We start from the raw sequence: 13,848 nt of genomic DNA on the forward strand, positions 1-13,848 counted from the left end.
GAGTGTGTGTGTGTGTGTGTGTGTGAAAGAGAGAGACAAAGGCTTATTATATGCCAGGGACAAATACAGATTCATGCATTCAGTCACAAAATATTTATTGAACGCCTACTATTTACCATGCATATGTTGAGTGCTGGTAATATAAGAGTTGACATAAAAGACCCACTCCTTTCTGTCAGTGTGATTAGAGCCAAACAGGGTAGAGGGACATTAATCATATTAATATTAATGTATGCAAATTTCAAGCTAAGATATACTTTTGTAGAAATGACAGTTCAAGTTTGCATATTATAAGGATTTGAGTGCTCTTTAGGATTCAAAAAGTGTTTCTTCTAAGATGTGCTGCTTCAGCTGAGGTCTGAAGGATGAATATGAACTAAACGTGTGTGTTTAGAGGAGGGAATGCCAGAGGCAAGCAAGTAGGTGAGAGAAGTGTTGCAGATGGCTGGGCAGCACATGCAAATGGCCTGTGGTAGCAGGGAAAAATGCACAGTGAAAGAGCGAAGAGGGAAAAGCAGTAGTGTGGAGTTAAATGTGACTGGAGAAGTAGGTAGATAATGGGGAAAACTACTATGCACCCTTGACCATTGTGAATAGTTTCACCAATGTCATGGCTCCAGAACTCTTCATCTGCCTCTAGATACTGCAAAGGAAAATCTTCCCACAGTGCTGGGGGAAAGGAAAGTTAATATACACCCAGTTCAATTTCTGTAACAGAATCTTAAAGCAAACTGGATGCTGAAAAAGTTACCCACACATTTCTACTCTTACATCCCCCTTGAAGTAGAGATCAGGAACAAACCAGTCTTCCTGAATAGTAAAAATAAGTGGAAATCCAGAGACAGTATTTCTGGTGCCAATATAAGAATAGGATGGAATAAATCAACTGTTATAAACAAATTCTGGTTAAACATGTGAACACTTCCTCCTTGGCACCTTGTTCCACAGCGCTCACAGAGAGTGAATGAAAGTGGTGTGTGAATTCAGCACCTGCAACTGAAGTACACAGGTTCTCACACTGGGACTGACTAGGCAAATAACTTGACCCACAGGAGCAAAGAAAAGCAGGGAGTTGGTGACAGTCCACCCAGGAGCGGCACTGAGCCTAAGGATTCCCACCCCCAGTCAAGGAGGGACCATTAGGAGTACAAAATGCAGAGGAGGAAGTATTCACATGTTTAGCCAGAATTTGTTTATAACAGTTGATTTATTCCATCATTAACAATCCTCATCTCTCTGGTTCCAAAGATTAGAGATCCGTGCACAACTAACCCCAAGGGTTTGTTGCAACAAACAGATTCCAGATCAGGTAGACTCTGACAATAACATCTATTGGATGTGGAGACATGGGTCTAGCATTTGGAATCAATTGATAGCTTCTGCCAATTTGGGCCAAAAACCCTGACCCAGATTTATCTTAAAGCACTCTTCCTGAACAAATTACCAAAACCAGGAGGTGGTGTGCACAGAACAGCACAGTTTCTTTCCTACTTATCTTGTTCTAAATCCTAAACTTAATATTCCATTGCACTAATAACTTCTGGATGGCTCCCATCTGCAGCCAAGACTTTAGACTCTTGGAACATAACCTGACTCTCCTGCCCTCTGCCTGGAAGTTCTTTCCTGTCATCATTTTTATCAGTTCAAGGTCAGTTCATTGTTACTTTTCCTTCTCTCATATCCTTAACTTAGTAGAGAAGATTTGGCTAGCTGTCCTCTGAGTACCCATTCTCTACTTCTTTTTTAGTAATAGAACTTAAAGTAATTTGAGTCAACAATGTTCACAGCTAATAGACTGTCTTTCCTAGCATCCCTTTCAGCCAGGTACATATGACTAACTTTTGGCCAGTAATGTTAAGTTTTTGGTAACAATTTTCAGAAGGCATCTTGAAAAAAAATTGGCGTGCAACTAGAAAAGTCTGATTTCCTCCTCTGTTCCTTCTTCTTTCTATGTTGGAATATAGATGTGATGCCAGGGCCTGAGCTCCCCATTTTGAGCTAGAAGGTGACCATGAGGATAGAAGCCACATACAAAAGATGATACAAGAGAAAGATAGAGGAAGACTCCATGGGGATAATTTAGGGACCCTGGGCTTTATAGCTCTGGGTTTATTTTGCATAAGGAAGAATTACATTTCCTCCTTGACAGACAATTTTCCTTTCCAGTCTTTGCTTCAACTTACACAACTCATGACTTATATACTGAAAGGATAGGAAGTGATCTAATTCAGTGAAAGTCATACCTTGTGAGGGACTACCTCTGTGGGTACAAGTTGGAGGCACCTCAAGCTTTGGCTTACAGAACTATATAGAGCCACTTTTCATTCTCAGAAATACATACCATCCCTTTGGAATCCCTGATTTTTCTGACCTTCTCCCTGAGAATAATTTCACTATTTTGAATATGGTATTTCCAGGAAGGCCCACAGGCTGGGCCAGCTATGACTGTCTCTCATTACCATTTGATTATCTAATTAAGTATTGGTGTATGCACGCATATGAACTATTATGTCATAATTCAAAAGGTATTCATATTACTTTTCTGCAATGGTAAATTCTTAGGCCAGGAATGTTAACCTGTGAAGAGGACAGTATGTGTGACTTTCAGAACAATTCCACATGGTGGCAGCTTCTGGCATGCTCATGTCCCTCCTGTGGACTAAAAGTTGGCATCTGAAGGACATGGTAGAACTAACGAGGGATATGATGGGGCTTCAAGGAGGTGGTGGAGAAGCAGGAACACACTCCAATTGCGTTAACATTTTCCTTCTTTGAACCAAATGTCCCAGGTTTTTTACTATGATAACTGAGAAGTCAATGAAACCTCCAATAGGAGTCACAAAACCAAGAGAAAATGTTTAGTTCCCTATAATTAATAGGTTCAAGCACACTGGTGATCATAGGCACTTTTTCTGATGCAGTGATTTTCCCTTGTTGGGACACTATATGCCTAGGGTGTTTTTTCACAGAGGTTTGGCCGGATTGGAAATCACCAAGGGATAATTTCAAGTCTTCAATGCCAAGACAACTGGCATCTGAAGGTGTTATTACTTGTGTCCTTTCAGAGTTCTGCCAAGAATAATTACACCACTAAACCAACTAACCCTACAAAGTAATATATATTTCTCAATAATCTTTTCTGTTAATTAATGAAAACTGACAGTAGTCGAAGAAATAATTGAGCATCCTTCTGAGATTGAAAGAACTCACTGGGTATGTATGTATGTTATCAGTTGTTTGCTTTCACTTTTGCCCTCAGCTGGCATACATATTTGATAGTACCCACTTCTCAAGATAAGCCTTGACAGTGGTCTTAAAGACACTGTGCAAGGCTGCTTGACCTCAGGGTGCAGTTTCCTGGTCTATGTTAGTGAAATCCTTCAGTGTAGAAAAGCCTTAATACATCTGTACTTTGTTATATTTCTTATGAGCCACCATAATGGCAGATGCCTGAAGACTACTGCATGGAGAAACTGGGCAATTAATTAGTATCCAATTATTATTCTTAATTTTTTTATTATACTTTAAGTTCTGGGGTACATATGCAGAAGGTGCAAGTTTGTTACATAGGTATGCACGTGCCATGGTGGTTTGCTGCACCCATCAACTTGTCATCTATATTAGGTATTTCTCCTAATGCTATCCCTCCCCTAGCAATTATTAGGATCTTATAAGTCTGTGATTATAAGCGATGCAATTTTTTTTGCAAGCAAATATTCTTCTACATTCTATTGGCCAGAGCAAATCACAAGGCAAACTCAGATTCAAAGGAATGAGGAAATAGCCTCTTGATGGGATGAGATTCAAAGTTCCACTGCAAAACACATGAAACAGAGAGGCAGGAAAAACAGGAATAATGCCTGCAATCAACCAACCTGCCACAGTAAAATAGCACAAGGTGCCAAGGGAGCATATAGAACATGCATATATTCCAGCCTAGAAAGTCAGATCTTTCCCAGAGACTGCAGTTTCTGGGCTTAATCTTGAATGATGGTTGTCACTGAAAAGGCAAGGGTGAGAGTCAGAGGAGGGGAAAGCACTTCAAGGCATGAGTAACCTAAGCAGGCATAAAGTCAGGACAAAGTACCTCTTTGAAAAGTATGGTATTCGTGGTGGGCAAGTGAAAAACGAGAGAGGCAAAAACCAAGTTCTTAAAACACAGTCAGCCTTTTATGCATTTTGGAAATTCTCTACACTTGCTTTCTTTTCAAATTATTTTGTTACCTTGTTATCTGTCTAAAAACTTAAGTTTTTCTGTTCTCCTTGATGTGCAGAGGCAGAGGAAAACATACCCAGGAATAATGTAATTTATGCCTTTCACTATGCATAGAAATATCTTTTTTGACAGAGTTGTCCTCACTATTGTGTTTTGAAGGGCGAATGAACATTTCTTCTCCTGAGATAGCCCAGAAGGGAGCCGTTTAGAATGCCTGATGTGTGGATAGATGGCCGTCAATCAATATGTCTACAAAGCAATTCTCTGAATGCCAGAGGATGGTGAAGAAAACTAGAAGGAATTTGAAATGAGAAAGTATGACTTTTAGGCCATTAAGGTTTTCTTTCAAATACCTGGTATGATGAAAGGGAAATAGAAAAAAACTCCAACAGCTGTTAATACATGGAACTAAAAGACGAGTGTGTAATATAGAAATTGATAAAACCATTAGTCTAGATGAGCTTTCATAAAGCATTTGATTCTCATCATTTTCTATTGACTCTTTAGGGTATAACATATTTCACAATTTAAAATTATCTTAGTTTTCATAATTTCAAAAAATATCAACTTTTATTATATGTTACAAAATAGTGGCCCCAAGCCAAATTATTTTGTCATTTGTTTGGAATGAGATCCGTGAGTTCCTGAAGACATATGACCAGAACTAAAATATTTTGGTAACTATAAGATAATATTGTTCTTTTTAATAGTTTTGTTTTTCAGGGTTTTAGCATTTCATATACATAATTTCCTTTTCCCAACTGCCCTCACCTATTTCCCTGGCATACTACTGTTATTTACCTGAGACTTAACTCATGTTTATTTTTGCCTGTATAAAGCTTATTCTGTCTTTGCAACCCTGCTCCACCCCAGCTCACAGAATTGAACACTCTCTTTTTATGTGCAAGCACCGAAGTGGGCACCAGTCTCTGGGATCTACTCTAATATCTGTTATCACAACACATCGCACATTGTGTTAACGTTTTCTTCATTATTAGACTGTAATGTATTTAAGAGTTAAGTCTGTGTTTTCTTACTCTTTGTGTCCTTTCTTCCTGTGGTGATGACATAGCAACTGCCCAATACATACTCATGGAAGTTAACTTATGAATAAATAAGTGAGTGGCTTTCAACTGCAGATGCAACTTTGAATGAGATGGCATCTGTTTCCACACCAAAAAAAATTTAACATAAAACATAATATTTAGATTTCATTCAATAATTTATTATTTTTAAAGTCCTTTTGCATACTCCATCATTCAACTGATACTTACAACAATAATATCAGCCCCATTTTAAAAGTAAGAGCGTTCATGTTCATAGTAAGTCATGCAACTACATGAAAACTCAAGTATTCAGCTAAAGACACACAGCCTATATTGCACACTGTTGAGAGAAATAGCAACTAAATGGGATGGCAATTCTGTGATTAACCTCTGTAACAAAAAGATTGGGTCATTTCTTTTCTTCTATTCATTTTTCTTGTGTACAAATAAGAGAGGTCTACAAGGTGACCCCCAAGTTCCCTTCAACTCTAGCATATGAAATCTGCTCACTCACATACTCATTAAACGCTCTGTCTCTGGCCACCACATCAACTGACCACGAGATGGCGATGCAGCTTAACTCAGCACCCAGGTCTGTAAACCCCCAGCATCTAATGAAAGCCGTGCCCAAGGCAATTTCCCATATTCAGCAAATTTTAAAACATAGACATTATATCATATTTGAGAACTCACCACCCCCCTTTTCAAATATGACTTCTGGCATGGAGAAAATGTTTCAAGATGCCAACCATCCCTAAGATCAAGCAAGAGGGACATCAGCTTGAGGCCAGTGCTAGTGAACAGACCAAGAAAGCTCATTTACATGATGGAAGACAAAGTATAATATCCACACCAGGGCAACTTTACCAGGTAGAAAAATTAGAGACTATGCATCTTCATCAGACTTTAAATTTCGATACTTTCAACACCAGATTTGTTCTCTGTTGAATCCCTGTAAATATTTAGCGTGAACAAATGCACTAAGCACCAACTAGGAGTGCCTCAATACGATAGGGTGTAGGGAAGAGGTAGTTAGTCTTCTGTAAGAGTTCACAATCAGACTCATATGTGTAACATATGTTTAATGAACACATATTATGTGACAATCTCATGTGTTAGGTCTCAGATAAATAGCATTAATAGTGGCTACTATTATGTTATTTATTGATTGCTAATTGCCACAACATATGCATAGCACTCTAAATTTCAACTCATTAAATATTTATAAAAACATTACATATTAAGGGCTAGTAGCCCTATTTTACAGATAATGAAAGGTAGGCTCAAAGAGGTTAAGGCAATGTGCTAAGATTACTACCATTTACTAAGATTACTGCCATTACTAAGATTACTGAGTCCTGGTTTTACAATAATGGAAAAGCAAGAACACTGGGGATAGAGGAAAGGCATACGCCAGCAAACAAAACACATAATATTCCTGACAATAACTAGAAGTGCAGTCAAGGACACTTTCAGAGCACAATGCTTCTTCCTTGCCTTGGTCCCTGAAATTCACTTCCACTGGTTCAGAAAAAGAAAAAAGTAGGATTTCTGATTTGTTTTACAGTATCCATTGTCTACCAATTCTCTCATGGCAGTATGGTCTTCAGCTGGCCCACTTGGTGATCCTTAATCCAGAACATTTTATTACCTCATTTGCAACCAGTGATGCTACTGGGCTTGTGCTCTTGGAAACATTTCACAGGCAAGACTCCTCTAACCCATGCAGAAGCTAGAAAGACGGCAAAGAGACACGTTCTCAGAATGATATAACAAGAATCCTTCATCAAGGCTTGGTTTGTATCTCTGTTAAAACATAGTCAAGACATGGAATCAACCTAAATGCCCATCAATGATAGACTGGATAAAGAAAATGTGGCACATATATACCATGGAATACTCTGCAGCCATAAGGAAGAATGAGATCATGTCTTTTGCAGGGACATTAATGGAGCCGGAGACCATTATCTTTAGCAAACTAACACAAGAACAGAAAACCAAATATTGCATGTTCTCATTTATAAGTGGTAGCTAAGTTATGAGAACACATGGGTGCACAGCTAGAAACTGGGGCCTTTCAGAGAGTGGAGTGTGGGAGAAAAGAGAGGATCATGAAAAATAATAAATGGGTAATAGGCTTAATACCTGGGTAATGAAATAATCTGTACAAAAAACCTTCATGACACAAGTTTACCTACGTAACAAACCTGTACATGTACCCCTAAACTTAAAATAAAATAAGTAAAAACAAACAGAAAAAAATAGTTATTTTTAAAAGTTTATATCCCTTCTACCAAGGAGCATAATTAATTCTGGCCATAATTAGAATATATTTGCTGTATGATTAACTGAAACATAAAATAATTCTATAATATACCAGGGCTCTGAAATGAATACTGTTTTTTTCTTGACTCGGAGTGTGGGTCCCAAGGTATTTTTGTCCCATGTCAGCTGTTCTAGGGTGTCACATTCTCATTTCAGTTCTCTTTTGTTTTAGCTGTTATTTATATATTTGCTTAAAGTATCATATTTATTGATTTTTTTCCCACAGTTTGGTTCTCACTACATAAATCTGGCTATATTACCAGTACAGTAACTAGCCCTGTGGGGACAATGTGGCATAGAAGTTGAAATCCTTAACTCTGGAGACAGACTGACTAGCTTCTAATCCCACTCCTGCCACTTATTTCATGAGCAATCTTGGGAAATGTGCTTAACCTCTCTATGCCTTAATGTTGTCATCCATAAAATGATAATGATTCATTTTTGACATACAACAGAGTTAGAAAGCATCTACTATATTCCACACAATGCTCAAGTAAAAATCACTAAGTAAAACAGACCCCAAATCCCTGCTTTTGTGGGAGATGACAAGGGCAATGCACATCAATGGAATTTGTGTCCTTATAGGCTCAAGGGAGCTCTCTTGTTCCTTCCACCATCTGAGAACACAGTGAGAAGTCCCCAGGCTTCAACCTGAAAAAGAGCCCTCATCAGAACCTGACCATCAGAACGTGGCACTCCAATCTTTGTCTTCTGATCTAGATTGTGACCTAAGTCAGGTAAATACACCTGGCATACTTCTTTAACATTTTTATACAATCTCTATGCACTGTGGTTTTAGATGTGCAATAATTTGTACAATGGTTTATTCCGAAGAACAGATTTTTTTGTGTGTATACTTCCTTGCTTTAATAAATATATAATATAAATTTAAATAAATTTCTATTTTGTATATTTGTTTTTGTTTTGTTTTGTTTTTGGTTTTTTTTGTTTTGTTTTTGAGATGGATTCTTGCTCTGTCACCCAGACTGGAGTGCAGTGGCACGATCTCGACTCACTGCAACCTCCAACTCCCAGGTTGAAGTGATTCTCTTGCCTCAGTCTCCTGAATAACTGGGATTACAGGCACCCACCACCATGTCCAGTTAATTTTTGTATTTTACTAGAGACAGGGCTTCACCATGTTGGTCAGGCTGGTCTCAAACTCCTGACCTCAAGCTATCCACCCACCCCAGCCTCCCAAAGTGCTGGGATTACAGGGATGAGCCACCACGCCCAGCCTATTTTGCACATTTGTAAAGTACAAAGTAAAATGAACATTTTATGGAGTTTGTATTTTGCATACCCAATGCGAGAATTAAGTTTTAAATAAATAAACCTATAATAGTTTATCCGAACAAAAAAAAAGAACTGTGATAAATTTATATTGCTCATAAGCTACCAAATTTATGGTATTTTGTTATAATAGGTTAAAGAGACTAAGACAAATAAGATGTTGGACATCTTTTCATATCCTTATTTGGTATTTGTACATCTTCTTTGATGAGGTATCTGTTAAGGTCTTTAGCCATTTTTAAATTAGTTGTTAGTTGCTTATTGTTGATTTTTAAGAGTTCTTCATGTATTTTGGGTAACAGTCCTTTCTCAGAACTGTCTTTTGCAAATATTTGCCCTAGTCTGTGGCTTATTTTCTCATTCTTTTGACATTAACTTTTGCAGTACACGATGTTTGTTCCATCACCATTTGCTGAAAGAACAATCCTTGCTCCATGATACTGCCTTTGCTCCTTTGTTGTATTGGGCTATTTTTGCATTACTATAAAGGAATACCTGCGACTGGGAAATTTAAAAAGAAAAGAGATTTAATTGGCTCATGATTCTGCAGGTTTTATAGGAAGCATGCGGCTGGCATCTGCTTGGCTTCTAAGGAGGGCCTCAGGAAGCTTACAATCATGGCAGAAGGCGAAGGGGTAGCAGGCACGTAACATGGCAAAAGCAGGAGCAAATGAGAGAGAGAGAGGTGCCACTCACTTTTAAACAGCCAGATTTCACAAGAACTCTCTCATTATTTTGAGGACAGCACCATGAGAATGGTGTTAAATCATTCAGGAGAAATCTCCCGCCATGATCCATTGACCTCTCACCAGGCCCCAACTCCAGCATTGGGGATTACATTTCAACATGAGGTTTGGGAAGAGATAAATATTTAAGCTATATTATTTGTCAAAGACCAGTTATCTATATTTATATGAGTCTATTTCTGGGCTCTCACTTCTTATCCGTTGATATATTTGTCTATTCTTTCACCAATACCATCCTGTCTTGATTACTGTAGCTTTACTCTATGAGCATTTAAATATTATATGCTTGTTATAGTATTTATAAATGTTTGTAATTTCCTATTTTGATTTCCTTCTTCACTCTAAGAGTTAGTGATAAATATCTTTTTAAAACTATACACATACAAATTTTAGAGGCTTTCACTTAACCTCTTATATGTTATTTGCTTCTGGAATTTGTTGAGATTTCCTGTGTAGCTTATTTAATGGTCAGTTTTTGTGGACACTTCATAAGTAAAAATGATGCATCTTAAAAAATTATTCTATTAGAAGCCTACTTTTAAAAATTATGATTGATAGTCCTTTATAAATTCCTTTTTTTGTTATTGCTTTCCAATTCTACTTCCTTACTGGCAGGGTCCCAATGTATATTGGGTATCCATCTTTCTTGAATATTGCTCAGAGATAAACGTTGATAAATAATCCAATTGCATACTCTCTTGCCCTGGATAGTAGTTGATTTAGGGATATAAATATAGCCCAGTGCTGGGCAATGACATGTGAGAGGAAGTCAGTCGAGGTCATTTTTAAAAGATTTCCTTTCTTTTATAAAGCAGCCCAGAAATAATCATTTTTGGTCCACTGAATAGGATCTTGTCTGCATGTGAGCCCTGAAATGTAGCAACCATCTTGTGACAACAAGGAAAAAAATAATGGCAGAGCAGTACGAAGGAACAGAGCCTGATTCCTAATTCTATTCTTCAACCACTGCATTAATCGAGCTTCCTTGTCACAGGACATTTGGCAAATCAGGTATCCATTCTCCTTTTTACTTAAGATACTTATTTTCAGGTGAATTTTTGGCACTTGCAGTCAGAACATCCTCTCTGGTAAAAATATTGTAACCAAAGTGAGATTCTATACGTAATATATTCTAAAATATGAAATTGGCAGATGGGATCATCTGAAGGAGTGAGGTGAGGACTAGGCTATTCAAGTTTCAAGGCTGGTGCCTTGCTTTGCTCTTGCAAAATCTTTGGTCACTATGATGCTTATTGTGAGTTGGGTTATAGACTATGTATTATTTTAGTGGGAAAAATAGCTATTTCTTGCATCTTTCAGTTTTGTTCTAAAAGTGGAATTGCTAACAAATAAAAACATAGCACACCTAATTAACTTTAAATATTGACTACTTTTATAAATAATAACTACTTTTGAAGTATGAATATGTCCAAAATATTACATGCAATATACCTTATATTACAAAAAAAAGTTTTCTGAATTTCAAATTTAACTAGGCATAGTGTATTTTTTTCTGGCAACCCTAACTAGAAGAAAGATATCAACCTAAGATGAAGGAAGCATTCCTGGATGCAAAAAAGGAAGGAAACAAAGAGAGGTCCTTTTGCCCATGACTTAGAGTCTAAAATCAACTAAGAGCCTCATAACATGAAACATTCAAGGACTGAAAACAAAGCCAAACAAATTTTGTATTACAATCTAAAAATATAGGAGGAATAAATCCAATCAAACAGCCTGCACCTGACAAAGGGTAGCATTTATTATATACAACTGGTAGGGGAGATTTGTTAAAAGACTTGTGCATATATTTCCAAGGCTAGTTTTAAAAACAATTACTTCAAAATAAAGAATATTAAACTGAGGGACAGAGGTTGGGCAGAGCACAGAGACCAGTGTCTGGGAAACAAAAATTCTCAAAGATTATAAATATGGAGCTTTGCTTGTTGGACTCGAAGTCTACTGTAGAAGTGCCTGCCAATTATCTCTCAGTATTTCTTTCTTTATTCCTGCTAGTAATAAATGCTCTTAATTTTAAGTGCAGCCTTTGTGACTGAAATTCTCCCCTTCAGTGCAATGTGTGTGTCAGTTATTGTGCCAACTTCCACATCACCCTCTCTCTTCAGATGCAAGGACCGAAGACAACTGTTGATAGTAGCTGCCTCCAACCCCTGACAGCTCATCTCTGCTTGTGAGAGTGACTAATATACTATTGTCTTGTAAAATCTACTGCATTTTAAATTAATTTTGATAGAGCAACTAGCTAACACAGAGATTAATGCATGGATATTTATTATTTTATAATAAATATGAGGCAATTGAATTACAGTCAGGCAGTGAATAGCAAACAAATAGATATTGCAGCCCGGAGATCCAGTGACTTTTGTTGTTCTGTGACAAACCATTTGGTAAAAGTGTTGCCTGTGAAAGCTTGAAGCAGACTTTTGCCTAGAAAGCACATAGCCACCTCTAGGGGAACAACTGAAGTAAAAGAGAAGTGACTTGTCCACATTCGCATGGTTTAACTAGAATTTAAGTCTTCTGGTTGACTGTTCATTAAATTATAATACAAAAGTAAGCTCCATTCAGCCCCACCACGGAAAAATCTATAATGGATATCCTTCTAGTGACTGTTCAGTTCCACTTCTATTAAAGTAAAATGTATTCCTATATGATGTAGAAATATTATATTATGGCCTATTAGATGAATATTTTCTACTTTCATTAACATAGTAAATATAAAGTTACATTGGGTGCAGGAATGTGGACAAAGATTTCCTCCTTGCCCATGCCATAATCAGGCGCCTCTGAACTCTCTTCTCAACTAGGTCCTGACTTTTGGGCTTCTGTGTTTTTGCGTTGTCCAATATTAGAAACAATCTTGATAAGTCGGTTTAACCAGAACCTTCCACCCTCAGTATCTGATCATACTGTATATCTGAGCAGTTCCTCATTCCCCACCATTCCTCATGTAATGTCTGATCACCTTGGCCTGCCATCAGCAGGAATTCTGTTACATTGGTTTAACCAGAATCGCCTCTTACCCTGATGCCTCCTCTTGGTGTGTTTCTGTCCACTGACCTTCCTACTGCAACCTGGCTCACAGGCTATAAATTCCCAGTTTTCCTTATTGTATATGGAGTTGAGCCCAACCTTTCTCCTCTATCGCAAAACCCATCTCAGTGGTCCCTATAGTTAATGAAATGGTCTTGGGTAAAGTCTGCCCTACTATTCAACAAGTGTTGTAAATATTTTTTCTTTAATAATTAATAGATAAAATGAGACTTAACAACTTACCTCTCATTCTTGACGTTCCTATTATTTATCAACTAATAATGATGTAAAACAGAGCTGGAAGAAGAGCACTGTATGTGACTTTGTTCCCTGAACCCTCCACCAAGCCGTCTCCCTCTTGCCCCTGCCATCAGCCAACACACATGGCTGTTTAATCACAGTGATGTTTCACACAGTAAACCTCCACTTGCTCTTACAATCTTTCTCAACCCATCTTCTACACAGTGTTTCTTCCTAATAGAGTTTTCCAGTTCCTAATGTGACAGGAGATGGAATCTATTAGGCTTATGATGGGTCCAGGGATATTTACATTTAATAGGGGTGCTTTTATGACACAGATGACTTTAAAGTTTAAATTTCCCAGCATATGAGAAGGCATACATGACACCACAATTCTATAGCCTCCATAAAGCTGGCAAAGGGCTTCTAACTCTTCCTACTTACAAGGACAGTCCTATGTTTGATTTCCCATGCATGTCATCTATTTGAATTCCAAGAATCTGCGATTTCAAAGGAGTTAACTAGGACCAGAAAACCCTCTCATTTTCGCAACCAGCAGCAGTACCTTCAGTTTGAGCTGGTAAAGAATGAGATTTGAGAGCAAATATCCAAGAATAACTACCATTTAGGATTTTGTAATTGTTCTTAGCAAACTTTAGAAGTGGCAGCCATGTGATGTGCTACCAGTTGTAACTTAACTCCCATACTTATTCCCAGCAGAACTGGAAAACTCATCTTAGAAAAATGAAGAGCTATTATAATTCTTTGCATTTTACCTTGGCATTTTGGCATTCACCTTGGAATATTTTTCCCACTCTCTTATTATTCCAGTTTTTCACTGTGGCTATGGGCTGTTAATGCCATTATTTCGTTATTTCAAAGGAAAAAAATGTTATATTACTTTTCAGGGAATATTCAGCAACCCAAGTCT

This window comes from Nomascus leucogenys, chromosome 10 (genome assembly GCF_006542625.1).
Source record: "Nomascus leucogenys isolate Asia chromosome 10, Asia_NLE_v1, whole genome shotgun sequence".
Classification (NCBI taxonomy): Eukaryota; Metazoa; Chordata; class Mammalia; order Primates; family Hylobatidae; genus Nomascus; species Nomascus leucogenys.